This window comes from Lepisma saccharinum, chromosome 25 (assembly GCF_977018435.1).
Source record: "Lepisma saccharinum chromosome 25, izLepSacc3.1, whole genome shotgun sequence".
In the NCBI taxonomy this organism is placed as follows: Eukaryota; Metazoa; Arthropoda; class Insecta; order Zygentoma; family Lepismatidae; genus Lepisma; species Lepisma saccharinum.
In genome coordinates this window covers 15,244,645-15,272,063 of record NC_139253.1, presented here as the reverse complement: position 1 = coordinate 15,272,063, position 27,419 = coordinate 15,244,645, and the positions used below count along the sequence as shown (strand labels likewise).

General features: G+C 40.9%; 1 protein-coding gene across 3 annotated transcripts in view; it reads right to left on the bottom strand.

The window, feature by feature from the left end:
- The window catches only part of LOC145978931 (irregular chiasm C-roughest protein-like), a 535,995-nt gene that overhangs the window by 416,326 nt on the left and 92,250 nt on the right, over positions 1-27,419 (bottom strand). The window contains exon 1 of one of the 3 annotated variants that reach the window (XM_083111921.1): positions 281-299. The exons of 1 other annotated variant lie outside the window; for it this stretch is intronic. The gene's annotated coding sequence lies outside the window, so the exon portion shown is untranslated. Of the gene's footprint in view, positions 1-153; positions 176-280; positions 300-27,419 lie in introns of those variants that run through there. One more of the 3 variants, XM_083111922.1, reaches the window with a different exon arrangement.

Sequence of the window (27,419 nt, the reverse complement as noted above, 5' to 3'; positions counted from 1 at the left end):
ATAGATAGGATGCCCTAAGTGGTATTTGGCAACATCAATTGTGAATTTCAAATAATTGTTTATATATTATGTGTGTAGTACTAGAATTTTGCTTGCTCGTATTGCAGTAAACAAGAGAACCAGTCTACTCTGAACCTTATCAAGGTGTCCTACCTGGAAATTATAATTAAACCTTCCAATTACTCACTCAAAATTTGGACAGATGAAAAATATCATTCTTATAGCATTCACGCCATTCATAATCGCCAAAAACAACATTACGAACACAATTAACGTGTACCTTTAACATAAAGCACGAAATTGTCCATTAATATCACTCCAGTTCACTCACTAGACAATAAAACTCAAAACAATTCAGTCTTCCATCTCAAAATGTCGTTGACAACTCTTTAATTTTTTAGAGCACATTCGTCAGGCAGGAATATACAGGTCGGTTCATCCACTTGATGCAGCGAGTTAGAAATTTGACGTCATCGGCAGTATGACGCAGTTTTAAATCAAGAGCGACATTAGTTTAACTAATGGATCTTCCGTCTAAATAATGTTGTCTCTGGAACAATAAATATTTAAAGAAGTAATGAATGTTGAACCAACTCCAAATACCGAGAAAATGGAACATTAAACTTCAGGATGTTTAAAGGGCATTACAATTTGGATATTCTGCAAATGTGATAGAATAGAATATTCTGTACAATCTGTATATCGTTTAACAGATGACATTCGGATGCTTCAATGTTTCTTATCGTCATGCATATTATATATAGTGTTGTTTAAATTTCTTCTGGAGTACTAAAAGAAACTCATATCTGTTAAGACCATATTGTTGACATATTTTTGTAAACGTTTTGTAATTTTATCACGTGCTGCTGCATTGCCAAATGGTTTTTTATCTCATTTTGTGCGAGGGGACCAGGGTTCAATCCCCAATGGAGGTCACTGTTTATCCAGCATCGTGAGGTCAACTGGATTAACATTATGAGATTCTGGGGGTATAGTCACGGACACTTCTGGGTTACAACGATCTCACTCTTACAATGAGATAGTTACATACGTCCGTGACTGTACAAAGACCGGTAATGGCGGCGATGGACTTTACTTTATACCAGGCATTATTATGAAAATATATTGCCAGATAAAAGGCTGAGGAAAACCAATAATAATTTAAAACTTACTGGAAATTAAATACGATGTACAGTGGGATCCATGAGTATTACCGTGCAAATTGTCCATCTTATTTGACCCAATAAGAGCTTCAAGAATTAAAGGAAAACTCCAAACAAGCTGTTGACAACTTCTGCACCAGCTAACATAAGAATCCATCGCTTAAAAACACACAGGATGTAAGAGAAAAATTAATGAAGATAGTCATGGACAATTTGCCGAGCAATACTAGTGGATCCCACTGTACCGAGAAACTTGTCAGCAATATTTTTATTTTTATTTTATCGTTTCTGTTTTTTGCTGTTTTAAGTAGCCTACAGTTATTCACAGATAGGCTAATCGGGACTGGATATAACAATATAAAGTAGGATCTAACCCATATTTGGGGAATCGAACCCTTGACCTCTTGATTACAAGACCACATCACTACAACCACACCATCAGAGTGTGTCAAATAGTATGTGGGCTTAAATTTAGGAAGACAACAAATGCGCACAAAAGAAAAGGTAAAAAATGGGGGGAAAGTGTTGCCAACTATGAATTACTAACAGCTGAAACGATCTAAAAATATCTCTGTTCAGATTCCTGCGTGGTTTTCCTCAATCACTTTAGGTGTATGCTGGTACGAATGAGCGACTTAAGCAACACATGTCCATTGTCTCATGAGTAGAAATACAGTTATGTGAGTGGAGTCATCTCCCAGAAACTTGCTCTTAATAACTTGTCTCTATTATACCGTCTGAGGCAGTATAAAAGCTAGACACGTACAGAGCGAGACATGTTTGACCATGCTTTGCCTCCAACCGCCTTGCAATTACCATACAGGCATGGCAAATCAGTTAAGCGACTGGTTCCGTCAGTCTGTTGCATTGAATAGACAACGACTTTGAAAAATCTCGTTTTGTGAGAACTTTCATTCTCTGGCTAGCGGTATGCGAGGTTCAGGACGGACCTAGACAATTAATGCGAAGCGAAACAGCGTTGTTAACGTTACACGAAAAGTTATTGCTCGAAAAGTCCTACAATTACAAAAGCCTTGCATTGTAACAAGCTTTAATTGTGGCTATTTCTCTATCCGTATACGTATGAATGAGCCAAACGCGAGTGACATTTTACCGAAAGTAAGCGTCACATATTTCCGTCGTTAGCTTGTATATGTTGTGCAACAATGGATGAATGAAGCATCATTGTTGGATCACTTACAAGGGTAGACAGAGGATTGTGTACATCAAACGAATCAGTAATGGTTTCTATGTCGTTATTTGTCACTTTTTCCTTCGCTAGGTTAATCGCGACAATGGGGCTGCATGATCCGATGGGATAGAACAAGACACAAGTAGTGTTGCCCACGGGACGAGACGGGACAGGCTTTTAAAAATTCGAGACGAGACGAGATTGATCATGTGTCCCGAGACAAACTAATATTTTCGAGAAGAGACAGCATTTCCACGAGACGAGACAGGCAAAAGTCTCGTCTCGTGGGCAACACTAGACACAAGCTAGGATGTGACTTCCAGAAGCTATGGAGAAAGGCAACGCAGAAGGGTAGAGAAGGGAAAAAAAGCGAGTGGGCAGACCGAAGCAGTGCGCGCTGCTGCAAGTGGCTGGTAGCTGCAGCCGCGTCTTCCCCTCCATGCGCTCACTTTCCCTGCACGCGTTCCACTCGTGGAGCCCTCTCAAGTCGCTACTTGAGCAGAGAGTTAGTTGCTTTCGTTCGCTGGCTCCAGAGATTACCGAGACAGAGTATAGCTAGGCAGAAATGTGGAATAATGTATAAACTGTGAACGCTACAAAGAAATTAAGATAATAACGTTGAACTGAAAGTAAATAAGTACGGAAGGGAGAATGACTGATTTATTCATTTGGCTTATTTTATTTCACTTTTCTGCCAGTTCTTGGCTAATTACGAAGATGATGAGGACTGATATGATGAAATTGATGAAGGAGCACTCGCAAAGAACACCTATGCCCAGTCCGAGATTCGAACCCGGGATCCCTGGCGTCGTAGCGCGTTGTTAGAGAAGAAAGGGACAGGGAGAGAAAGAGGGCTGTCAGAACCAGAATTCATTTTCCATAAATGCAAGGGATCTGAAAAGAAAGATGCAGGAAAATGGGAAGTGAGCAGGGGAATGATGGGCGGGAAGGGTGGAGAAAAGAAGAAGAAACCACTACATATTTTATTAATAATCTCTTCTTTTTTTCTCTTCAATTTCCTCAGTTATCTTTAATGTAGCCAAACTGATGAGCACCAATTTTTTCTTAAGTCTAGCATGGCCCTCTAGAATTCAAAGCAACAACTACATATCAAAAGTATTTTTTTTTTCTGAATGAACACGAAGTGAACTTGATAGTTTGCAATACGAATACGATTCTATGCTTTATTACTTTCATGAAGAGATTTTCTCAGAATATCAACCAGGTGAGTTTTGGAAAACTTTCTGTGCCTTTGAGAAGCAACGTTCCTCTTATCTCCAGAGACTGTAATACTTATACATTGAACACAGAGTTCTGTGTTTAGGTTGTAGATGGCAGGCCAGTCACTTGCGAGGTTTTCTCTGCAGTCCGCGCTCTTTATTAGACTTCAGTTTCCGTAGACGAGGATGACGTTAGCTCTCGGAGCTCATAAACCTTGGATAACACGAGAGAAACTCTTCATTATTCGTTTTCAGTTAAGCTTCGGGATATATTCTGCAAAAGGCTTCGTTAATACTACGGTTAGGATTTTCATGAATTTGCATATTGTTCTAAATTTATGTTCCTGAAATATATAGAACTTCATGTTATGAAAAACTAAACGACTGTGCTTAAATAAGCATATTTGACCATTTCTACATGAGTGAGCATATTTTAACCATTTTGCGGTCATATTCAGAATATTTTCTCATTTTAAGGTATAAATAACTTGCTTCACACAGTGAGGGGGATTTCGTACCTTCAAAAATCTACGTTGTTCAATTTCTTATAAGTTCGTATTCCCAGCTCTGTAGCCTCCTAACTGCGGAAATTAAGGAAGAAACGGATGTTACTCTCATGTACCAGCACATGGCATTAACAAAAAAGGAGACAAAAGAGACGAAACCTTTGTTTAGTTTTTTTTTATTCTTACGTAAATAGTTCCTCTCGCGAAGTAAGCTATGTGAGAAAACATAAGTTGTTTATTGGTAGTGGTGGTGGAGTAGAACATGGATGAAGCATGGGTGTATCATTGTTTGTCCCCTCATCCACTTCATCAGTTCATTCATCATTGTGGTGAACTCAACAAGTAGAAAAACAATGTAAATAACAGGGGCATATTTCTTGTGCATTTCATGCATTTTTGAGTTAAATTTACATCATAAAAGTCATAGCCTTAATTACTACCCTAAATTAAGACTCCCTTTTCTAATCATTTTAAATCAGCGAAAGAATGTTTGTTCTCAAGTTCACTTAAAATAAACTTTCTCTTGTTCTTGTATTACAGTTTTTGTTTTAAATGGTAGTACAAGGTTTCAAAGTATGAATGTCTAACCAGATATACAGTATGCTTGAAGTATCAGCCACATGTGTAAAATGTCAATATGTATTTGGCTCAATACTAAATATGGTTCTGATTTTACGTTGAATACTAGCCAAATATTCACTAGAACAACTTTAAATATGCACTGCGGTGTCTTTAAGATCTTCTCGGTCACCAGTTCAGTCACCTCTGTGACAGAAGACCTGAATGCATTGTGTATACAGCCATAAACGCCAGACGCAAATTTCCATACCGTACTGTTATTAATCCTCTCCACGTCTTTCAGACCCTAAACAGCCCTTTGACTTTTTGAGCCAACTGCCACTTTTTCATACGCAGAGGGGGCTGATCTTGTCTCTACAGAAGCCATAAACCAGGTTAAATGACGTAGGATCCTACGTAGCCTCTTTCTCATTTGGCTCGTATAAGGCTTCACTCGGGGTAGAAAAAAAAGGAACTTAAAAAACATGAAAAAAAAGAGGAGAGAAAACGAGTGATGAGGTAGGGGAGCACCAAGGATGGGAATGAGTTCTCGTCTCCCAACCCCTTGGAAGCGCCCCTATTTTCGGTGGCACCTCATCAAGCCCTCCTAGAAATTGGGGTAATTCGGGGAGGTTAATTTCAAGGTAGGATCTGCGGGGCTTTCATAGGGACGGTGAACAGACGGGTGGCTGGCGCAGGAAGTAGAGGGTGAAAGGAGAATGGTAGCAAGTAAGTGTGCGCTTGACTTAAGCTTCGAGTGATCCGTTTATCAATAGAGTGCGTGCAAATCGAAAAAAGAAATTGGGATCCAGGACAATAGAACAAAACGGAAACAGTTTTCGACATCGCAAAGTTTATATTTCAAGAAATTAAAAAACTTCCAAAGATCAGAAGGCTCGATAAAGCTTGTCTCTCTAACATTTGCAGCTTAACACAACACTGGTGACATCTACTTCTGTGCGAAAGTACTACTTTGCTCATATTCATCAACGGAACCTTACCTCAGTAGGATAATGCGAATATATACGCATATAATACTGTAAGTAATGGTACGGAGTGAAGGCCAATCGCGACTATGAGAATGAATGATGAGTAGATAGAATTAATGAAGACACACTTATGAAGAAGAGCGCGTACCCGTGCGAGAAGTCTGTATCGTGAAGGTACGCGTTTCGTTCAATCTCGATTATCTTATGTTGCTTTTTAACCTCTTGGGCTAATAATGAGGATGAGGACTAATTATGAACTGGATAATGGGAAACAACGAAACATTCATGTCCTACCCAGAATGTCGAAAACAATATCCAAAATCCGTTCCACAGTAACATTACTTTCTGATCAACCTCCAATCCAGCTATTTTTTACCTTTTGCCCAGACTACACTGCCCTTTGAAGAAAGGGCACTTGAAAGTGGACAGGTTGACGTCACAAGCTCTGTGGTTAGGCTTGGACACTTCAAAAACTCTTAAACCAGTCCGACAAGTTGATCTCCCCGGTTTTAGTGGTAAATCTCCTCGTCCGAATAAAACAAAACACAACCGAACTGGACAATTGCACTTTTTTCGGTCGATAATTTGTATTCCTCATCGACCACTGGAACCGTAACGACAGGAAAAATCTAGTCTGCATATATTTTCCATCGACTATACATCAGGTCTGGTTCAAATGCTGTTAAAGAGGTTCTAGAAAAAAAACATTTTTTGAAAAACCAGTTTTCGCCGCCATAAAACTGATGCATTGGCTCTCGGAACATACACACGTCTATTAATCAGAAGGAAAATTCCTCACAAAGGAAGGCATTTTTTAGTTGCAAATTCTATATGTTATCCATCGCAATTTGGGATGACGGTCCCTGTTATTCTTCAGTGGTGCCACCTGGGCAAGGGTGGAATTAACAAAAGTGAAAGAAACTTGTTGCAGAACTAGTTCGAGGAAGTGGTGATTAACATTGCACGTCCGTGGAATCTGCTTCTGTCTCGGTGCCAAAGATCGGCCACAATACAGCGGTCAAGTATAAGGTGCAGTGTTTCCAATCACGTTGGGTTGGATCCAAATCTGGTTCTTTCTTCAGACAGATAGAGTTCGATGCCAGAGTAAGGCAGTAGAGGAACGGCCGGAAAGATGGGGTGGTATCATCATCGTGCTGCACATGCGTGGAGATTTTATAGGCCTTGCTTACGTTGCAATAGGGTTGGCTCTATCCCCCTCCCTTTCTAAATGGATTCTCACCTTTTGTTTTAGTCCTCACTTCCTATTGAAGCACCCCATATTTATTCCTCGACATTTTTTTCCGCTCCTGAAGCGTCAGGGTTTTTCTCACATCTCAACCATCGGTTTCTTTCCCACTCACGAAGCATCGGTTTCTTTCCCACCCACGAAGCATCTGTTACTTCCCCACCCACGAAGCATCTGTTACTTCCCCACTCACGAAGCATGTGTTACTTCCCCACTCACGAAGCATGTGTTACTTCCCCACTCACGAAGCATCAGTTTTCCTCCCACTCCTGAAGCATCAGTTTTCCTCCCACTCCTGAAGCATCAGTTTTCCTCCCACTCCTGAAGCATCAGTTTTCCTCCCACTCCTGAAGCATCAGTTTTCCTCCCACTCCTGAAGCATCAGCTTTCCTCCCACTCCTGAAGCATCAGCTTTCCTCCCACTCCTGAAGCATCAGCTTTCCTCCCACTCCTGAAGCATCAGCTTCTTCCACTACTGAAGCATCAGTTTTTCTCCCAGTCCTGAAGCATCCGCTTCTTCAACTGCTGAAGCATCAATTTTTCTCCCACTCCTAAAGCATCAGTTTTTTCAATTCGTGAAGCATCACTTTTCCTCTCGTAAAACGCCTGTTCTCTCACCTTGATGCACCCAAATTTTCCACTTGAAATCCTGACTTTAACCGATATAGTATCCAGCTTCTCTATTTTTGAGATTTGCACACTATTGTACAACCAATCTAGCAATTTCGAGAAAGAGAAGCTTATGATTTTTTTTTTACCGCTATATTTTATTTCCCATATTCTTTTAAGCAAACCGCGAATAATAAAGGGATATACCACCAATCAACGACCGATCCCATGAGCAAGGCAAATGTAACCAATAAGCAGAACTGGGCAACCTGTTACGGCGATCTTTAACAAGCCTTTGAGAAAGAGTTGGAAACCCTGATATGTTGTTGTGTGATATGCATGTGTTTAAAACGGCAGGTGCAAGTCCGCCAGCTCCACCCATACAAGAAGCAGGCCGTCGCCAACTAAGCCGCGGGCCTTTTAACCGTTCTTTTCGAGCTGGTTCAACCAGTCCGCCAGCAAACGAAAGCATCTTCCTTCAGAGTTGCCAGTTGCAAACACCAGCAGTGAAACTCCTCGCAGATAAAAAATGTCTGAAGGTTCAAACAAGTTCAGTAATCATGAACTATAAAAATCAATAGCTGAACATTATTCAGCAATGAAAGGAAAATAAAAGACAATAGTTACAGTAACAATAGAAACCAACAATTCAATAACGGCCATTTAACAATTCAATACGCGTATCTCTTATGCACAAATATCTAAAGAATTCAAATAAAATCGTAATGTTTTTTTTGAATATCTAATAGTTCATGGGGTCGATTTAAAGAAACATAGCCCCTGGAAATTCAGCCTATGACTGAATGAAGCGTACCCGAAACAATACCTGCCCAAGGAAATTCAGCAATTGTCAGCAACAACAGTAAACGTAAAGCAATATATGCTATGGAAACTCAGAAATTGCCACCAATAAAGGAACCCTAAAGCAATTGTTCATTTGTATGGAAACTCAACAATTGAAAGTAATAAATGAAACGTAACGCAATTGTTCATTTATATGGAAACTCCGCAATTGTCATCAATATAGAAAACGTAAAGCAATATGTATGCTATGGAAATTCAACACTTCTCGGGAGAAAAATTAAAGCAGTCTGCCGGTCTCCGTGGCAGAATGGTTAGCACACCGCGCTACAACGCCAGGGGTTCCGGGTTCGAATCCCGACCTGCGCATGGATATTTGCGAGTGCCTATTCATTAATTTCATCATATCATCACTCATACCCATCTTCGCAATTAGCCAAAAGTGGCACAAAAAGCGAAGTAAAACAAATCAAAATCAATCAATCAGTCAGCGGTATTTTGCACTTTAAATTTACGTAACTTTCTTGCCAATTTGACTAATCGCGACGCTGGAGATGACAGTGATTGGATGAAACTGATTTGGTTTATTACAGTTCGCTTTTCTGCCACTTCTGGCTAACCACGAAGATGAGAATAAGTGATGATATGGTGAAACTGGACGGAGGGAACCTAGGCAGGGATTCGAACCCGGGAGCCCTGGTACCGTAGCGCGTTGCTTGATGTGAAGGTACACTTAGAAAGGAAGTGCCATGCACAGGACAGAACTTGAACCCGAACTTGCTAGGCCTGCGAGGCGGCATGTTGCCAGGCATTCAGTGCTTACGGAGCAAAACCATATAGGAAAGAAGTGAACAATCCACGAGTCAGTTTTTACCCAAAAGCTTTTGGAGAGAGCGTTATGGACTCGGAGAGATGAAAAATACCCACTGTCAACGAGAGAAAACACTCAAAAAGGCCTTGGAATACATTCCAGGGCGCAACAATCCAACGTTCTATCTCCGGTCCGGATTCAGCTTGCTCTTCCAGCGCCAAATGATCTTGCATTAGGAGATTGTGGCTGGCAATCTAGAAGATCATGTAATGGATAAATCGTGTAGTGAGGAGCTTCCGCCGTAGTGGGAGAAGAAGAGGAGTAGAAAAAAAATGCTGCATTGAAACTCAGCAAAATCCGCGGAGCGCAGAGTTTAGAGGGGATAAAAGATTAGGATTAGTTTATTATATTCCCCGAAGGGGGCGGGCTCTCATTGTTGTCTTCCGAGCATTGTTTCATGGGGGCATTGTTTGGACCACAGTACAGTGTTCCACTGCGTAATCTAGTGGCCAACGGCGGTGGGTTCCTCTTGACGGATATCCAAGGACCCGCCTCCATGGCAGAATTGGTTAGCGTGCTTAATTAGAGTGCGGACAAAGGGGCACTATTTTCATTGCAGTGCCTCTTCTATTATGTAAGTGCGAGTCATTCGAAATGGCTTACAAGAGGGATGCTGTAGGAATCATGCAGTAAACGTGACGCGGTTTCCAAGGGTGGAGGGGGTGAAGATCGACCTACAAAGCAGCACCCACCCTTGTACTCCCCCTTCCCAAGAGCACTTAAGCCCCCCTTCGATGTCTGGAGCTTAGCTCCTGCTGTATGCACGGGTTTCCGGAGTTGTGGTTGTGTTTGGGAAGGAGGAGGTCAGAGAAAGAAAACAAACTAAATCCGATTTCCTGGCAACTAAGTGTGTGCGGTACGCTCTCCGGGAGAGCAAGTCAAACCGTTCGGAGATGCTGGTCTCTCTGTATACACACACATAGGAGTTCCAGAAGCGTGTGTGTGTTTGTGGGTGGTGACTTCTCCATCCCTTGCTCGTCGAAAAAATTAGAATGTTTGAACAATTAATGGCAGCGTCTTTGCAGGTGGACAGAACATTGGGAACTGTATCCTAGAAATGTCCGGCACCAGCGTTACAAGAGTGTTACACGTGTTGCAGAATCTCCAGGATACCTACTATCAAGTCAGCATAGGTCAAAGCTAGGATTGCAGATCCTGTTGGCTACTGATGACAATGGTAAGAAATATTTGCTTTGGTTGTGACGTCATACAATGGCGCGGATGACAAAAAATGTGTAGAAGGCCGAAGCCAAAAAGAGAAAAGCCTAGAATAGGAATAGAGATCGCTAAAAAGAAGAAAAACACGAGCAAAAACCTCCGAGTATACAGACTGACCACTTCTGGCTAATCGCAACTATGAGGATGATATGATGAAGTAAATGGACACTCATCAAGAACACCCATGCCGGTATCCGAACCCGGGACCCTTGGCGTCGTATCCAATGCACTATGGTTGTCGGCAAGAATAATAATGAGAAGCAATACAAAGGTCATTGAAACAACAAAGAAATGGAACTTGAAATAACAACAATCGCCTCACAAGCTAAAAAGACGTCCGTAGCCTTTGCAGAATATGTATTTACAGTATCTTCTACATTTGCTTGGACAACGCACAGGGATTCACACTTGCGTCCAAATTATCTTGTCTTTCGGTACAACTGGAGTGTGGTGATGTACCACTACAGAAGGATTGGCAGTTTGAGTATTCTCACGTTCTGTTGATTGATTGGGTTTATTTTACTTCGCATTTCTGCCATTTTTGACTAATCGCGATGATGAGGATGAGTGATTATACGCACCAAGGACACTCACAAAGAACATTCATGCCTAGGGCTGGATCTGAATCCGAGACCCCTGGCGCCTTAGTACGCTATGCCGCCACAGAGGTCGTCTCTCTCACGTTCTGTTTAGACCACCACAGCAGAAATGTGAACACGCCTCCACGCTGTGGTAAAAGTACCCAGCAACGAGAGGTTGTACGGAGCGCGCACACGCTTAGAAATCTTCTCTTCATTTAGGGAGAGCATTAACCCGGACAGAGACCACAGACGCCGAAAGTTACCACTGAAAGAGTCTCCTGCCTCAGACTGAAAACCAGCTGGCTCCAGGTTGCATTATAAACAAGTAGAACTAAATAAACTAGGCTTGTATTTCGTAAGCACAAGCTTATTAGATAACTGTTTCATCAGGCTCCACACACGGAGATGAAGCAAATGGTGAACCCTTTACAGTATCTCTGTGTTCCCTACACGAACGTGCGTTTGTTAATGGCTGACTCTTACAATGGTACACAGAGAACTTGAAGTGCATCAAATCACGTTTGATGAACATTTGGTGCAAACAATAAAGTTTGATGAACATTTGGTGCAAAAAATCAAGTTTGATGAACATTTGGTGCAAAAAATCAAGTTTGATGAACATTTGGTGCAAAAAATCAAGTTTGATGAACAATTTAGTGCATCAAATCAAGTTTGATGAATATTTGATGCAACGACTGAGACCGTTAAAAGTGCAATTTTGGTTTCTTTGAAATGATCGTGTCTGATTCCAATTGGCGCATTTCAGCAGCCGATTGAAGTATTTCTGCACTTTTTTTTTTGCAGCATCAGCAGTTTATTCGCTTAAATATGCTACTGGAGTAAGCATATGGGTATCATTGGTATATTTTGTGTTCTGTTGACAATGATTAATCAGCATACAATGCTCATTGGACATTGTCTATTGCTTCTACAACTTTTCTAACAATGCATTTCGAGACACAATGTTTCATGCATGCAGTGTTGATTGTAGCTTATCCATTGTCTAAGGTTTCTACATATCGAGAGAGCGCTTCTTCTCTCGTTTTCAGCTGAACGAATTTCTTTTTGCCGGTTTTTGGAACAGAACCTGTAATTTTGCTACGAACCGGGGACGCTAACCAACTACTCGACGGCGCCCTTTTAAAAACAGGGCCGGTCATGGCGCATCGGTAGGACCGCATAGGCCGACAATGGATCACACTACTCCACTTGTAGCGATCCAGAGTCCACACATTGACTCCCATGGCCGCGATATTTCTTGAACTTATAAAGAGAAGACAGCAAGTGCATCTATTATACCCACTTGGTTTATATCGCTTCTTTTGACTCCTTACGAAAACCGCAACGGCACTGGCGTACGCAGGATTTTATTTAAAGGGCCTGGAATTGTAAAGCTGGTACATAACTAAGTTCTGGGGGGGGGGGGCAAATGATTTATAAAATACTAGGTGATTAACCGGCGTTGCCCGGGTACTTATTTATCCCAATCTTCTATTAGACAGAAAAATAATGAATTCTAACTATAGTGCAAAATTTAACTAATTTTAAATGTGATCGTGAATGTCACAAATTAGCTTAGCGACTTCGAAAACTATGGATTCGAAACTAATCTAGGTCTTTTGTAGCATTTTATTTTTAGCCCCCTCTCACCCCCCATGCCGATAGGTGACGAACTTGGAGTTGAACCGCATTGGGAGTGTCACGAAAACTATGGATTCCATTCGCAAAACCGCCTGAATATTAGACAACCCAATTCCAGATTCCAAGTGATACGTGTACCAAGTTTTGTTGAAATCGCTCCAGGCGTTCGAGAGTTATTGCTGAACAAACACACACATATATACACATACATACACTTTTATATATAGAGAGAGAGATTTATAATTGCCATTTTTAGCATTTGTTTTGAAAGTTGATCCAAGATAAAAATGGTAATTGGGGTCATTTAAGGGTGGTTTCCATTTACAATTTTGAATCTTCCCGAGGTCTTAACTGTTTTCATTTAAAAATTTGTAGCTTCTCAAAATTTCGGGAAGGGAAGAAAGCCCCATTAGCTTCCCCCTCCCCCAATGCGTAAAGGTGAAGATTAATTATGATTGGATGGCATTGATAAACTTGTACCTGCAAAATAACACCCACGCCGACATTGCGACCTTCGCCCTAGATTCGATCTCCGGTGGAGAATCATTCATAAATAAGCTTACAAAAATAAACAAACTCTCAAGCGTTACGTTTGTTTCGAAAATATCCGCAGCCCCTGATCACTTTACCTTGAGGGAATTTATAAGTTATAGACCTGACTGAATAAAAACACCATGGACGAACCAGTGTAATATCTGCCGCCCTTATCAATAATTAAGCAACACTCGTACCCTTCTCATCTCTAGCCTTTGACGTTTCCAAACTTGCCACGGTAACTTTCCATTCACAATAAGCGCTTCCATTAGACAGATTACGGATAGTTAGCTCCAAACTTAATTAGGCGAGCTAACGTTCCCGCAAACACTACATCGTGTAGCTGTCTATCAAAGAGCCCCATAGCCGAAACTTTCCTATAGTTATGCAACCCAAACCTACACGGCAGCTCCGTTCGTGACACTTTGAGAATGTCATGAAGTGCCATAAACTGCAAAGAACACCCTACATAAGCTGGACCTTTATTATTTTCGCAGAGGAGATGAACGCGATCATTAGCAAACAAAATACAGGGTGATCGTGAAAAAATTCCCTGGTTTCGGTGGGATGGCATTTTTTCTTTTCAGAAACTGACTTTTCTACAGCCACTGTGTTGCAGCTCTCGGTACATGTACATGTAAACTGAAGTGCGTTAAGAGTTATAACTGAAATCAGAGAAAATTTTACGGACACCCTGTATTTTAATTCACCTAGCATGTTTTTGATACGTTATATAATCACATTATATTTGTAGGGACCACTATGGTCTTTAATAAATGTATGCCAGGTTTGATTCCTCAGTGTTTCTCGATCAATTGTTTCTGGTGCAGAGACAATACAGATGAAACACAAATTTGCCAGACTTCATATAGTAAAATTGCACAACTAGGCGCAGTGGCATGTCCAGGAATTTTAAAAGCGGGGGGTTACATACGCCTGTTTTTAGTACACAGCCCTCATTTTGACATCTGTCCCTGCTCTTCACGTTCATTTTTGTAGAAACAGTGGGCCAAAGGGGAGTTATGACCACACCAACCCCTCTTGGGCACGCCACTGACTAGGCGCGTATCTGTACAGCAGTCAAAGTAAGTAGTTGCAGAACAACCTATAAAGATAAGTTTCCTTACGTAGATTGTATGTCAAAAATTATAACCTGAAAAATATACAATCAGGTCTGTCTGGAGCATAAATCGGGCTGACTGCCGAGAAGCCTTTTCACTATACTGAACAGCGGCCACTTTTGACGAATAGTGCACACAGTAAATATGAATGAGTTGGTAGAAGTGGTGTGGAGATATAAAGGAAAATGGAGGGGGGGGGATACAGTGTAACGTGCTACACAAAGAACTTCAAACCGATAGATATGCGAATGTAGAAGAACAAAGGACAGTCTATGGTCCTTCACTGTGTTTACCTATGAGGAAGAGCTACGGGTATTTTCCTCAAAGCAGCTGTCTAAAACGAGAAGTTCGCATCCGAGTCTTCAATTTTTGCATAATTATCCTGCAATCTCAAAAGCACTCGAGCGCCATCTACCAGAAGATGAAAGAATACTCCGACAAAGCGAAGAAAATGTAGTTTCCACTTTTGTTTAATTACCAAGTCCACGACGTCAAGACGTATTGATTAACGTATTCGAAACATGGTGTCTCTTTTCAAGGAACTGCTCCCATCCACGCTGCTTTAGCGGAGACGACCCTCCCTGCGGACAACAGACCTCAAAATCCTGCTCAAGATTTGCCCCCTTCCTCATCCGACATCAAAGTTGGCGACTTTTTCGATAGACGATTCCCAAGTTTGCTTGCACGGGGGTAGAAGACAGAGAGGAGATGTTAATTAAAATGGGAGAGACAATAACCTTTGAAGTGAAAGACAGAAAACTTAAGAGAAAGAACAGCTGAAAGAGAAGAAAGCATGAGAATGGGTCGAGTGTGACACGGTATCTCCAAACCAAGTCTTTCATTACTATCTAATTCCTAACATCTCTCCCTCGGCTCACCCCCTGGCTCATTCGACTGCATGATTCACAGTTCACGCCCCACAGCCTCCCCTTCGGTTTATCCCGAAACTTCCCTGTTCTCATTCGCATCTCGCCACTCCCCCTTTCCTCCCACAATCACTCCCCATCCGCTGTTAAAACGACACTGAAATCAAACGCACCAAAAATTTCATTACTACAAGTTTCCAGCCCAGAAGGTATCGACATCCCTCACCGTAGGCATTCCCCCCCCCCCCCCAGGAACAATCTTGTTCTTGTTACAGGGCTAGATATTCCAGAACGCGCATGTTTAAAAATTCCCCGCCGTGTGTAGTGAGTAATGACCGCTGCGAGCGTTATTTGAAGCACGTACCGAGGAAAAGAATCTCTGGAAATGCTCGTGCACAAAATTGATCACGTTTGTGTTACTCACCCCTTTCCAACCCTCCTGAATATTACGTCACTGGGTTGCAACCCTTCAAGCGTGACAAATGAGAGAAGCACCTCCCGACACTTCCCATACACGCTGTTTCATTGCATTCATTATCAGAATTTCTGCTGATGACCATTTCCAACCCTTTCCCCCTACACTACTACCATATACGGTCCTTTTATCTTCCAGCGCTGAATTGAACCGCAAAATCAAGCACTTTGTTCCCAATAAGTTATTTTGTTCGATTGTCGGAAATAGAGAGATTATTAGAAATGCTATCAAGTAATCTACTTAACACTACTCTAGGCAAAGATTAGGAAACTGTATGTCTCTTACTGATACAAGTCAAACACATGACTTTGACGAAGAGATGGAAGTAAAGAAGGGATGCTTTTGTGTGTAGTTATGGATGAGAGACAGTCCTTTAGAATGATAAAAATAGCTGGCTTTGAGGATGGTGGTTTGTATCAGATCCAGGACTCTCATATTTATGTGGCTAGTGATGTGATCAAGTTTCGTTGCCCTCACTTCTATTGGAATTGATTGATTTTGACGTTCTTGCAGTTCAGATTTTATAACTTCTGCACCTGTCGCTTGAAGTCCATCAGATGCTGGTTTGGTGGTCATCTCAAGGTACAAACGAAGATTTGTGGTCCTTGCAAGGACTGAAGATTTGTGGTCCTTGCAAGGACTGAAGATTTGTGGTCCTTGCAAGGACTGAAGATTTGTGGTCCTTGCAAGGACTGAAGATTTGTGGTCCTTGCAAGGACTGAAGATTTGTGGTCCTTGCAAGGACTGAAGGTTTGTGGTCCTTGCAATTGCCGAGGATACGTGGCACTTGCAATTGCCGATGATACGTGGCACTTGCAATTGCCGATGATACGTGGCACTTGCAATTGCCGATGATACGTGGCACTTGCAATTGCCGATGATACGTGGCACTTGCAATTGCCGATGATACGTGGCACTTGCAATTGCCGATGATACGTGGCACTTGCAATTGCAGAGGATTCGTGGCACTTGCAATTGCAGAGGATTCGTGGCACTTGCAATTGCAGAGGATTCGTGGCACTTGCAATTGCAGAGGATTCGTGGCACTTGCAATTGCAGAGGATTCGTGGCACTTGCAATTGCAGAGGATTCGTGGCACTTGCAATTGCAGAGGATTCGTGGCACTTGCAATTGCAGAGGATTCGTGGCACTTGCAATTGCAGAGGATTCGTGGCACTTGCAATTGCAGAGGATTCGTGGCACTTGCAATTGCAGAGGATTCGTGGCACTTGCAATTGCAGAGGATTCGTGGCACTTGCAATTGCAGAGGATTCGTGGCACTTGCAATTGCAGAGGATTCGTGGCACTTGCAATTGCAGAGGATTCGTGGCACTTGCAATTGCAGAGGATTCGTGGCACTTGCAATTGCAGAGGATTCGTGGCCCTTGCAATTGCAGAGGATCCGTGGCCCTTGCAATTGCCGAGGATCCGTGGCCCTTGCAATTGCCGAGGATCCGTGGCCCTTGCAATTGCCGGGCATTCGCGGCCCTTGCAATTGCCGGGCATTCGCGGCCCTTGCAATTGCCGAGCATTCGCGGCCCTTGCAATTGCCGAGCATTCGCGGCCCTTGCAATTGCCGAGCATTCGCGGCCCTTGCAATTGCCGAGCATTCGCGGCCCTTGCAATTGCCGAGGATGTGTAGCCCTTACAAGGACCGAAGTCTCATAGGAGCAAATCCATGGATTTTGATGAACTATGATAATGACAGGGTGGTGGCAACTTGTCTCGAACCATGGACACTAAAACATCCCCATCGCTACGATCAAAACGGACCTAGGAAGAAACTTACAAGAACAATCAGAATACATAAAATTACATTTTTTTTTTACTGGAAGCTGGTTTTCACACGTGGTGAGAGGATGACGTCCAAATATTTTAGCGAGACGGGGACCGAGCTACACCTAGCGGACTATATATAAGAAGGAGAATCTAGCGATAACTAAAGCAATTTGCTTTGCAGACTGATCACGGATTCCTGTCTCAAATTTCGTTCTCCTTTCCATCCCCAAAATTACAGGATAATGGCTGAAAAAAGAGAGGGAGACAGATTATGCGGTGCGTCGAGCGGGGAAGCACGTTCGGTTTGTGTTCGCTCGTGCCGCGCTACCTGAGAGGCGTGCGACTAGATCACGACCGGGGACTCCCGTAATGAGCGACAGACGTGAATTACGAAGCTAAGACCGCGGGCGTGGGTGCAGGTCGCATTCTCATCCTCTGCAGTGTTATTGGCACGAACTGCCATGCCTTTCCAGAACCAGTGTTGCCAACTCTACTTCGAAAAAATATGAAAGTTGCAATAGCATTTATTGTAGTCAGGGGGAATAGTACCGTTCCTGGACCGAATTGAAATTCATCCGGAAAAAGGTTCCTGGACCTAATTGAAATGCTTGAAATATGAAAAGGTTATACACTGTCTAGGAAACATTTACGTTTGCTGATTTTCTCTCCCAGTCCGGAATTGAAATTACAAGTACTGGGCCAGGGTTGACCGATTAAAAGTTGCCTTCTAAAAATGTCCGCGAGTACGTTTTACATCGGAATGTCACGCTGCTGTTGTAGAAAGCGTAACACAGGGAATAAATAATAACGCTGTTGTTCTCTCGTGGGCCACGTTCAAATACACCCTTGCCGAAGAGTTATGTACATAACGCAATGGACTATATTAGCGTGGCATCACATTGAGCTCAAACAAACCCGTTACGTGTTGCTCCGGCATCCGATCCAGGAACTGCAGCCAATAGGAGCCGCCCGCCAGAGGTGTTGCTACAACCAAGTGAAGGAACACGCGCGAGAGAATGGGGCTAAATGGAGAGGGGTAACATAACTGCAGCGTTTGCGTTTCGCCCATTTCTACATTGTACCTTAGATTCTCGAGGCAGTCAGCACCTGGATTATTCTTTCATGCTCACAAGTGGATAATTGTTTATCGTCAGTTCCGTAATCGATCCAAGCTGCGTATTGTTTCATTTCAATACGGAACTTGGATCTTATTTAAACTGATTCGGGAAAAAAGGTTCCCGGACCGTATTTAAATTCATCCGGAAAAAAGGTTCCCGGACCGAATTGAAATACGTTACAGATAAAAAGGTTCTTTATGGTCCAGAACCCATTTACGCTTGCTGATTCTCTCTCCTGGACAGGAATTGAATTTATTTAAAAATCCTGAACCTTTAACAACCCTGGTATCAGCGAGTGTTGGCTTCGAATCCTGGTCTGATCATCAATCACCCCTTGGTCAATTCCATCATATCATCTTTCATTCACCTTCATTGCTGTGATCAGACAAAAATTTTAAACTTATAATATTCCTTCTAGGTTAATCACAACCATGAAGGGATGAGGAGAATGAATGGTGAAAGAGATGAAAGGGGAAAACGGAATGATACATTCATGCCATACTCAGGATTCCAATCTAAGTATACTGTCTTCGAGGAGCGGCACGCTAACACCTCCGCCTCAGAGGTTGTCCACAATATCGTCGCCGTAGATAAAGGGTTCGAGTTCTGGTTTGGGCAGTTGTGAGAATTCAGTCATCAGTATCACCTATTCATTCATCAACATCGTCACGATTATCCGAAAGTAGAAGAAGAGCGAAGCAAAACGAGAACAGAAATTGAAATATTAGCAAACTATTGAACAAACGTTGATCACGGTGTTGGTATGAGCAACTGATGGTAAAAGCTATTTTATAATTGAACACAAGTATGTCAACCTACATAAAGTTTTCGAAACCTCGCTAATGTCTAGAAACATTTCATGACAGTTGGACACACTGCAAGATATGTTTCATCGCCAGTTAACGTGATGCTTCCTGTCACGTTTCGACCGTGATACAGGATTTACTTATAAAACCTGCTTTCCTCTCCTTTCTCCCGATCTCTCAAAGAGAAGAAAGACCTGCAGGAAATTTTTTATCTCCAAAGACAGGGCTGAAATATTAGTTTCTTCGGTTTCAAGGCAGGAAGACCAAGAAGCAGTGTTGCACTTGGGCGCGGTGTGGAAAGATCATCCGAACTTTGTCTGCACATGCCTATTGTTTCCTTTTTGCATATTCGTTTCTGTCTAATGTGTAGTTTATATCCGGTAAGAACTGAGCATGTGGGGAATGTTACAGATGCACACGTTTTGTAAAACTGCTGATAAAAACAATGCTACTTTACGTGCTTGAAAAAAAAATGTAAACAATGTTATAGTTTCACATGTTTGGTGAAACTGAGCATGTAAACAATGCTGCGTCACACTTTTCACAAAATCGATAATCAATTCTACAAGGTTACATCTTTGTAAAGGTAAACAATGCTATTTCACATTTTTGACAAAGAATTGCCACGTAAACAATGACATAACTTCCCATGTTTGGTGTAACAAAGCATGTAAACAATGCTAAATCTCCACACGTTTGGTGAAACTGAGCATATCAACAATACTGCAACTCCACACGTTTAGTGCAACTGACTAGGGCTATATTATCAACATATATTTGATAAAACCTACAACTTTACACGTTTGTTTAAACTAAATATATTTGAATTGTAGATATTACAGATAAAATGTTTAGGATATTAGGCACGCTTGAGTTAGATTCATTCAACGAGTTGATTTCATTTTTGAGTTGTGTAAAATTATTTTTACATTATATTAGTTGAGGTGGTTACACTGTTTATATTGCTGCTCTGTTATATAAACAATGAGGATAAAACAAAATTAATTGTCACAAGCGCAGGTTAGGTTTGTTAATTCCAGTTCTCTTTTTCACTTAACTTACTATCATAACAATTTGCAAAGAAAAAAAATAAGTTTCTCACTGGAAAAAAGAGGTATTTTAAACTGTTCACCATTCATAAAATGAAGATAAGATAAGAAAAATTGTCCCTATTTTCGGCGACCTATAGAGAGTTACGGAAGTAGAAATACAGTCTTGCATTCCGAACATTTGCAGATGACTGCACAAATTCAGTTAGCGAGCCTACCAACAGTGCAGAGCGTGAGCAAGAGGGTTAGCGATTCGCGCTGGGAAGAGTTGGCGTCAGCGACTCTCATGTTTATTGGACAATTCTGGAGTTATGACTCGCTCCCAAACTACAAATGCAGAATAACCAGAGATGTTACGGGGAAAATGTCTAACAGCTTCTCCGTTGCGAATACCTTTAATAATTAGGAATTACATTTGTGGTTTGACAAGACATAACTTTAATCATCCATGTACATTTGTGCTTAATACACGGCACAGTTTTTTTAAGCCACAATGACATATCTATAACTATTCATGACGACACGAGGAAAACTGGTAGAAATAATCGATCGTACAGAAATCATTTGCAAAACTTCCACTTATCATATGATTAGATATTTTTACACGAAACCACTCGTGCGACCGGAAGTCGAAGTGAATTTTTCATGTTCCCCGAACTAACACAAAATGCCGTCATATTGATCAAGGTACAAAGAAAAGTTCTCCTGCAATATATTCTGTGCACAGATCGATATTGACAACTCTATGAATGACATTAACGCGTATGTACTCATGTTTATTCTTCCCTCCCGTCTAGCCGAGACGGGAACATTTTTCTTCAATTGCCTCCCGTTCGGAGAAATGAGTCGGTTCGGAAAATTGTGGACAAGGACATGTGTAGGAAAAAGAGGTCACAGTGTCCTGGAACTATGTTCGATCCAGGCTATATGGCGGTGGAGAGCGCGTCACGGAGACATTAAAAAAGAAAAAGACAACGAACAATGTAAACTGTGAATAACTGGTCCAATTTTCTAAGAAAAAAATGTATTGGAGCTGTTTTAGGAATATTAATATTGCACGGAACATCACAAATGATGTTGCACCATCGAAATATACGACCAAACTACATCAGAGCTTCCTAACTCTTTAAGAGTTACCAACCTTCATTACTATTTCCCAACTCCAACTGGCAACCCAGCTTTGGGTGTTGCTTTCCAATTCTAAAATTAGTCCAAAATTTCACCACTGCTTCCCAATTACAAGCGTTAAACCAATCTTGGGAACTGCTTTCAAATTCTAAACTGAGTCCAAACTTCAACACCGCTTCCCAATTCAGTAAGTTAACTTAGCCTTCGGCACTACTTTCCAAATCTTAGTCCACACTTCAACATTGTTTCCCAATTCAAAGTGTTGACCTAATCTTCGACACTGCGTACAATTAGCCCAAGCTTCATGATTTATTCCAAGTGTTGACTCAACCTACAACACTGCTTTCTAGTTCTTGTTTCAAGCTCTAGCAACTCTTAAGAGTTATCCAGAACTCTAACATTGCTAATAAAATCTGAAAGCTCTCCGAAACTCCCATAATGCTTCTTAAATCTAAGAGTTATATCAACTGCTACCATCAACTCTAGTATTGATTCACGGTGTTTAAAAAACACCACCACTGTTTTCCGCACTTTAAGGGCCATTTAAACAGTAATGTTTCTTTGTAGTTCCAAGAATACATCGAAGCTACTTTATAATATAACATATTATGTGCTGCAATGCTCCTTCAGATGAGCCATTTCGTAGGTTCCTTACTGAGTAATCACCACACCTGATGCTCCTACCAGGAGAATGGTGATTGTGGATGGCCTGCTCTTAGGTCAGGGCTGAAAAGAACTCGAACACGGAACAAGTCCGTTTTGCAACAGTTTATTTTCTTTAGTACTTAGTTACAACGACAAAACTCGAGTGCGAGATATGCGTAACAGAAAATATTGGCAATATTTGAGCTCGTTGGAACGTCTAAGCTTAGTATAATTCAGTTTGAATCTCTACCTCTATAATTTATTCACAATGATATTATCTTTGCAAATTATACGTTAAAAATATTCCAATATACTGATAAACAGGACAAATTATTAGAATCATATCAACGTTCATTTCATCATTAACAAATTTATATATAACGAGAAAAATTTACAACGTACTCCAGTTGGACACTAGTAGTTAGCCCGCTCCTCCTTGTGTCGGGAACATGAGACTATCACTCATCAGGGCTTGCTGGGTACAAAAGAAACACAACACGGTATTCAAAGTTAAACGCAGTTTTATAATCACTTATCTCTCATAATCACTTATATTTCCTATCGTATGTGGACTTACAAGCAAGGTACAGATTTGCTCACGTTTCTGCCTGAAGAGGAACAATTCTATAACATATTAAATCACATCACAATCACTAAACATCCTTGCATATACAGGGTGGCTACAAACAAGCAGAAATGAAATTCCCTGACTTTTCCAGGTTTTCCAGGACAAAATTTACATTTTTCCCTGACAATTACAAACTAAACTAAATTGATGTTTTTACAAATGGAAATAATAAACTCATACAGATCCACATATGGTTTTGCTAAGTATGAATATTATCTTCTATTAAATTGACTTAATTTCTCTATTCTCTATGACTTGAATTCAAACTGCAAAATAGTGAATTTGGAAAATTATTACAATTCACAAGCTAAGGAAGGAATATGGAATTTTGTCATATGCAGTAAGTTTAAAATAACATACTTGCTTATTGTAAAGTTACGACTAAATGAGATAAGAGTGACTGATTAAGAAATACAATTTGTAATTTATCAGTCTCCTTATACATTCTCGGTATTATATGTTGATATTTCCACTGAGGTTTGGAACCCTCTGCTTGCAAAAACTATGAGTGCGGACTCATTTTTCAATGCATAAAGCTACTTCTCTCTTCTCTGTAAAACAAACAACTTAACTCTTGCATATAAGTGAAACAACTGAATCAAACAAAATAAAGTGTCATATTTCCTTACATTATCGATGGGATATCAAGGAATTTATAGAATTGCATTGTATAGGTACCTGATTTAGCTAACCAACACATTAAAACAGGAACACACTAATAATAAAAGCTTCTGAAAGTTCATATACGAGGGGCATCCTGGAAAAGCTCCAATGGTACCTATACGCAGCACTAGTGGTCAGAGAGCGACACACACATACAGGCAGGAAGAAGTGGCATGTAGCTGTAATCTGATACAGTTGCAATGTAGCCGGTTTAGGACAGTTCTAGGTTAAAGATTGCAGCTCTCATACAGTCTCCCACCGACTGCGATGTAGCCTACATTGCACACTCAGAATTTGGCACAGAGCAATCGTGTGAGTTGTGCAGACCGGACGTCGTAAGTGATAGGATGGTCAGATGATGGTGCAGACAATTCACGGAAGGCCAATCGAATGTGCACAACCCCATAGAGCTGAGTACACACGGGCCCTTTGCATCACTTCAGGTGAGAGAACTTGGACCACTCCCTGTACAGCCCTGGCCTTGAATGTACCTACTTTCATCTGTTTGTTTAACTGAAGAGGTTTCTGGCAAGGCAAGGATTTGACAGCTACATTGCGGTAGAGATTGTTCCACTCTTTGGTGTCACACACATATACCATGGGCATACAAAATTTAGTGCCATGGTGCGACACATGCCAGAACAACGGTGGTGATTATGCCGAAAATTTTTCCCAAAATTCACATTTTCATTTTAGCGCATTTTCTGGCAAATATCTGAAATTATACCTTCATGGTGTTTTTAAACTACTGTTTCAAATTGTAAGTCACATGGCTTATGCCTCTTCGCGAGAGTTTGATATCTTGAAAGTTATTTTCCATACCCCTTTATTAATTTTAAGGGAAGGATTTTAGATAATGAAATTTTGGTGTGGGGTTAGGGCCCCACACTTTCTTGATCACGGCTGAACGTGGGGATGATGTGATCAGCACCACACTCTTGGCTGCCTTTATCCCTCAAAGTTTCCTCAAGGTACCAGCTTCGTATGATGCTGGGTGGGCGCCGGAGCAGTTTGAATAGGTGGAAAACATCCCGGTTCTCCCCCGCTGGGGATCGAACTCGGGTCTCTCGCATAGTAGTCAGATGCCCTAACGACTGAGCTCCATTATTACTCAATCGAGAAATGCCGATAGAACGCACTTAGCGTGGTAATTCAAAACATATCTCGTGCGACAAATACGAAGATGTGGCTCCCGTGTGACGGTAGATAAGCACTCAATCTCCTGTTATAACCTTGCCACTTTGCTCTGTGATGCAAATGGTTTTGATAGAAGTTGAAAAAATCGTGGGAAATATATGATTTAATGTGGCTGTCGGAATCATTTCACGTACGTATAACTCTATAGTTTACTCTTGAGTAAAATGTTGGAAAACTTGAATGTTCTTTGTACACAAACATGGCCTACAAAAGACAAGGATGTTGGATTTCATGGTTTTAGGACATTTCTTTTAAAAAAATCGCTAAAAATGCCTACAATTCGCATTTTTTGCCAAATTCGCATTATTTCTATATTTCGAACGGGCGAAAAATGTGTCTAGACATCACTGCACATTCCTAAACATAATTTCGCAGCAATTACCATTTTTAACGGTTTTGGCGTTTGCAAAAAATCAATGTACCTACTAATTGGAAATTACTTTCTGGCCACCCCTCGTATAAATCAGTAGATGGAAAGTGAAAATTTAGCAGGGCTGGCAGAGAAAAGTCAATTCTTGAAGGAAGTGATTTGCTGTTATGATTGAATGATTCGAGTAAAGATGATATTAAAATATTTACGTATTTATTATTAGTATTTTATTTCATAATATTGGACATTAACTTCACTCAGTGAGAAATTTAAGACCATCTCTCACGAGATTAAACAGACAGGACAGAGAGTGGCATTAATTTCATTTCAATACTAGTGTTGCAGTAAATTTGATGTTGGGAGCATGCACTTGCCAATTTATTTATTTATTTATTTATTTATTTACTCAGAGTTTCAGATACAGTCTTATTTGGCCATTTTACACTGAAACAACATAAAGTAGAAACAAATAATAACAAAAGATAAAAAACAATAACAAGATGGGATAGATTTACATGTTCTTCGTCAGTAATATACAAAAGTTACGTTCTGGAAGGAATATATCTACATTCAGGGGAAGTTTGTTGTAGATTTCTGGGAGCCTGTAAAACAAGGAGCGTTGTAGAAGGGATAGCCTAGTGGTTGGGTTGTGGAAGAGTTGCAGGTTGCGCGTTAGCTTTTGGGGTACCCTAAGTGAGAATTCACTGATTAGGAGATCTGTTCTGATTTTGCCATTTATTATTTTGTATAAAAATTTCATGTCAGCTAGATCACGACGAAAGGATGGAGTGTGAATATTCAGAGCAGCCATGGTGTCTGATTTGGATACATGTCGAAAGGAAGGTATTCTATGGCGAACAATTGCAAGAAAGAAACTGAGAACAGAATCTATTCTGGTGAGATTGGTTTTTGAGGCCATTGCCCAAATTGGGGAACAGTATTCAAGGATGGGCGAGATGAAAGATTTAAAGAATAAAGCAAGAGAAGATGGGTTTTGAATTTCGCTAAATCTGTATAGAAGACCGAGAAGGCGCATGGCTTTTTTAGTGGTAGCAATAATATGATAATTAAAAGTGAGTTTTTCATCCATGATAATACCTAGGTCCTTTTGGGTGGAAACGTTTTGGATTGGTTTGTTTTCAATAGTATAAGTAGACACCACTTTGTTCTTTTTTAGGGAATAAGTAAGGAAAGAGCATTTCTGAGGGTTTAGTTCTAAATTCCACTGACGACACCACTTAACAAGTTCTGTGAGAGCATTTTGAAGAATCATCATGTCATGATGCGATGAGATCTCCTTAAAGAGTTTACAATCATCCGCAAACAAAAGTATATTGATAGGGAGGGAGGACAGTTTTTCAGGGAGGTCATCCATGTACAGAAGGAATAGGAGCGGCCCTAAGACACTCCCCTGGGGAACTCCAGACAAAACGGGAAGAAAGTTAGAAGAGGTACCTGAAAGAACAACACGTTGTTCACGCTCATGGAGGTAGTCCTGGAGTAAAGAGAGAAATTTGCCATGGATGTTAAATCTGGATGATAATTTATGAAGGAGAAATTTATGATTAATTTTGTCAAAGGCTTTCGAAATATCCAAATATATAGTGTCAAGTTGGGAGTTATTATCAATAGCTCTGGCAGCATGCGAAAGTAAGACGGAAAGATTTGTTAGGCAAGAGCTGCCTGGAAGAAAACCATGTTGTGCTGTGTTGATATATGGTGACGTAAACTGAAGTAACCTGTTTTTGATGATTTTTTCACAAATAATTGATAGTGGCGATAGAAGCGAGATTGGTCTATAGGATTTTACACATTTTTTATCTCCAGTTTTGTGAATGGGCACAATGTTGGCCCGTTTGAAGTTTTTAGGAAACACACCCTTAGAGAAACATTTGTTGAGTAAGGCAGACAGAGGAAGAGCCAAGGAGTTGGCAGTTTTACGTAGGAATATTGTGGGGATTTCATCTGGACCTAGGGACCGGTGGAGGGGCAATGAAGCGAGAAGGTATTTTACTTCCTCGGGGGATGTTTTGATTGAAGATAGTGTGTGAGGACAGACAGCATTTAAGTGGGGGAGAGGGTCGGAAAGTGAGGGAGGTGAGAAGTTCTGATGAAAAAAAACATTAAAAAGTTCGGCTCTTTCTTCTCCACTAGCAATATCAGTATTATGAACAATTTTATAACGTTCACCAATGTAGATTTATGTTTAACTTTTTCGTGATAGTATTCAATATATATCCCATTTGGTTGGGTTCTTCTTGATATGTAAGAATAGTGCAATGTCATTGTAAACGTATGTTAACTTGTGCGAAACCAGTAATGCGTCAGGATGATGAAAGAAAACCTTCGTAAGCACTGCTACATTAAATAATGTGAAGTGAGCCAGAAGAGTAATAAAATTCCAGCAGCATATTTGCAGTCTAAAGCTCTTCTTGTTTATGCATG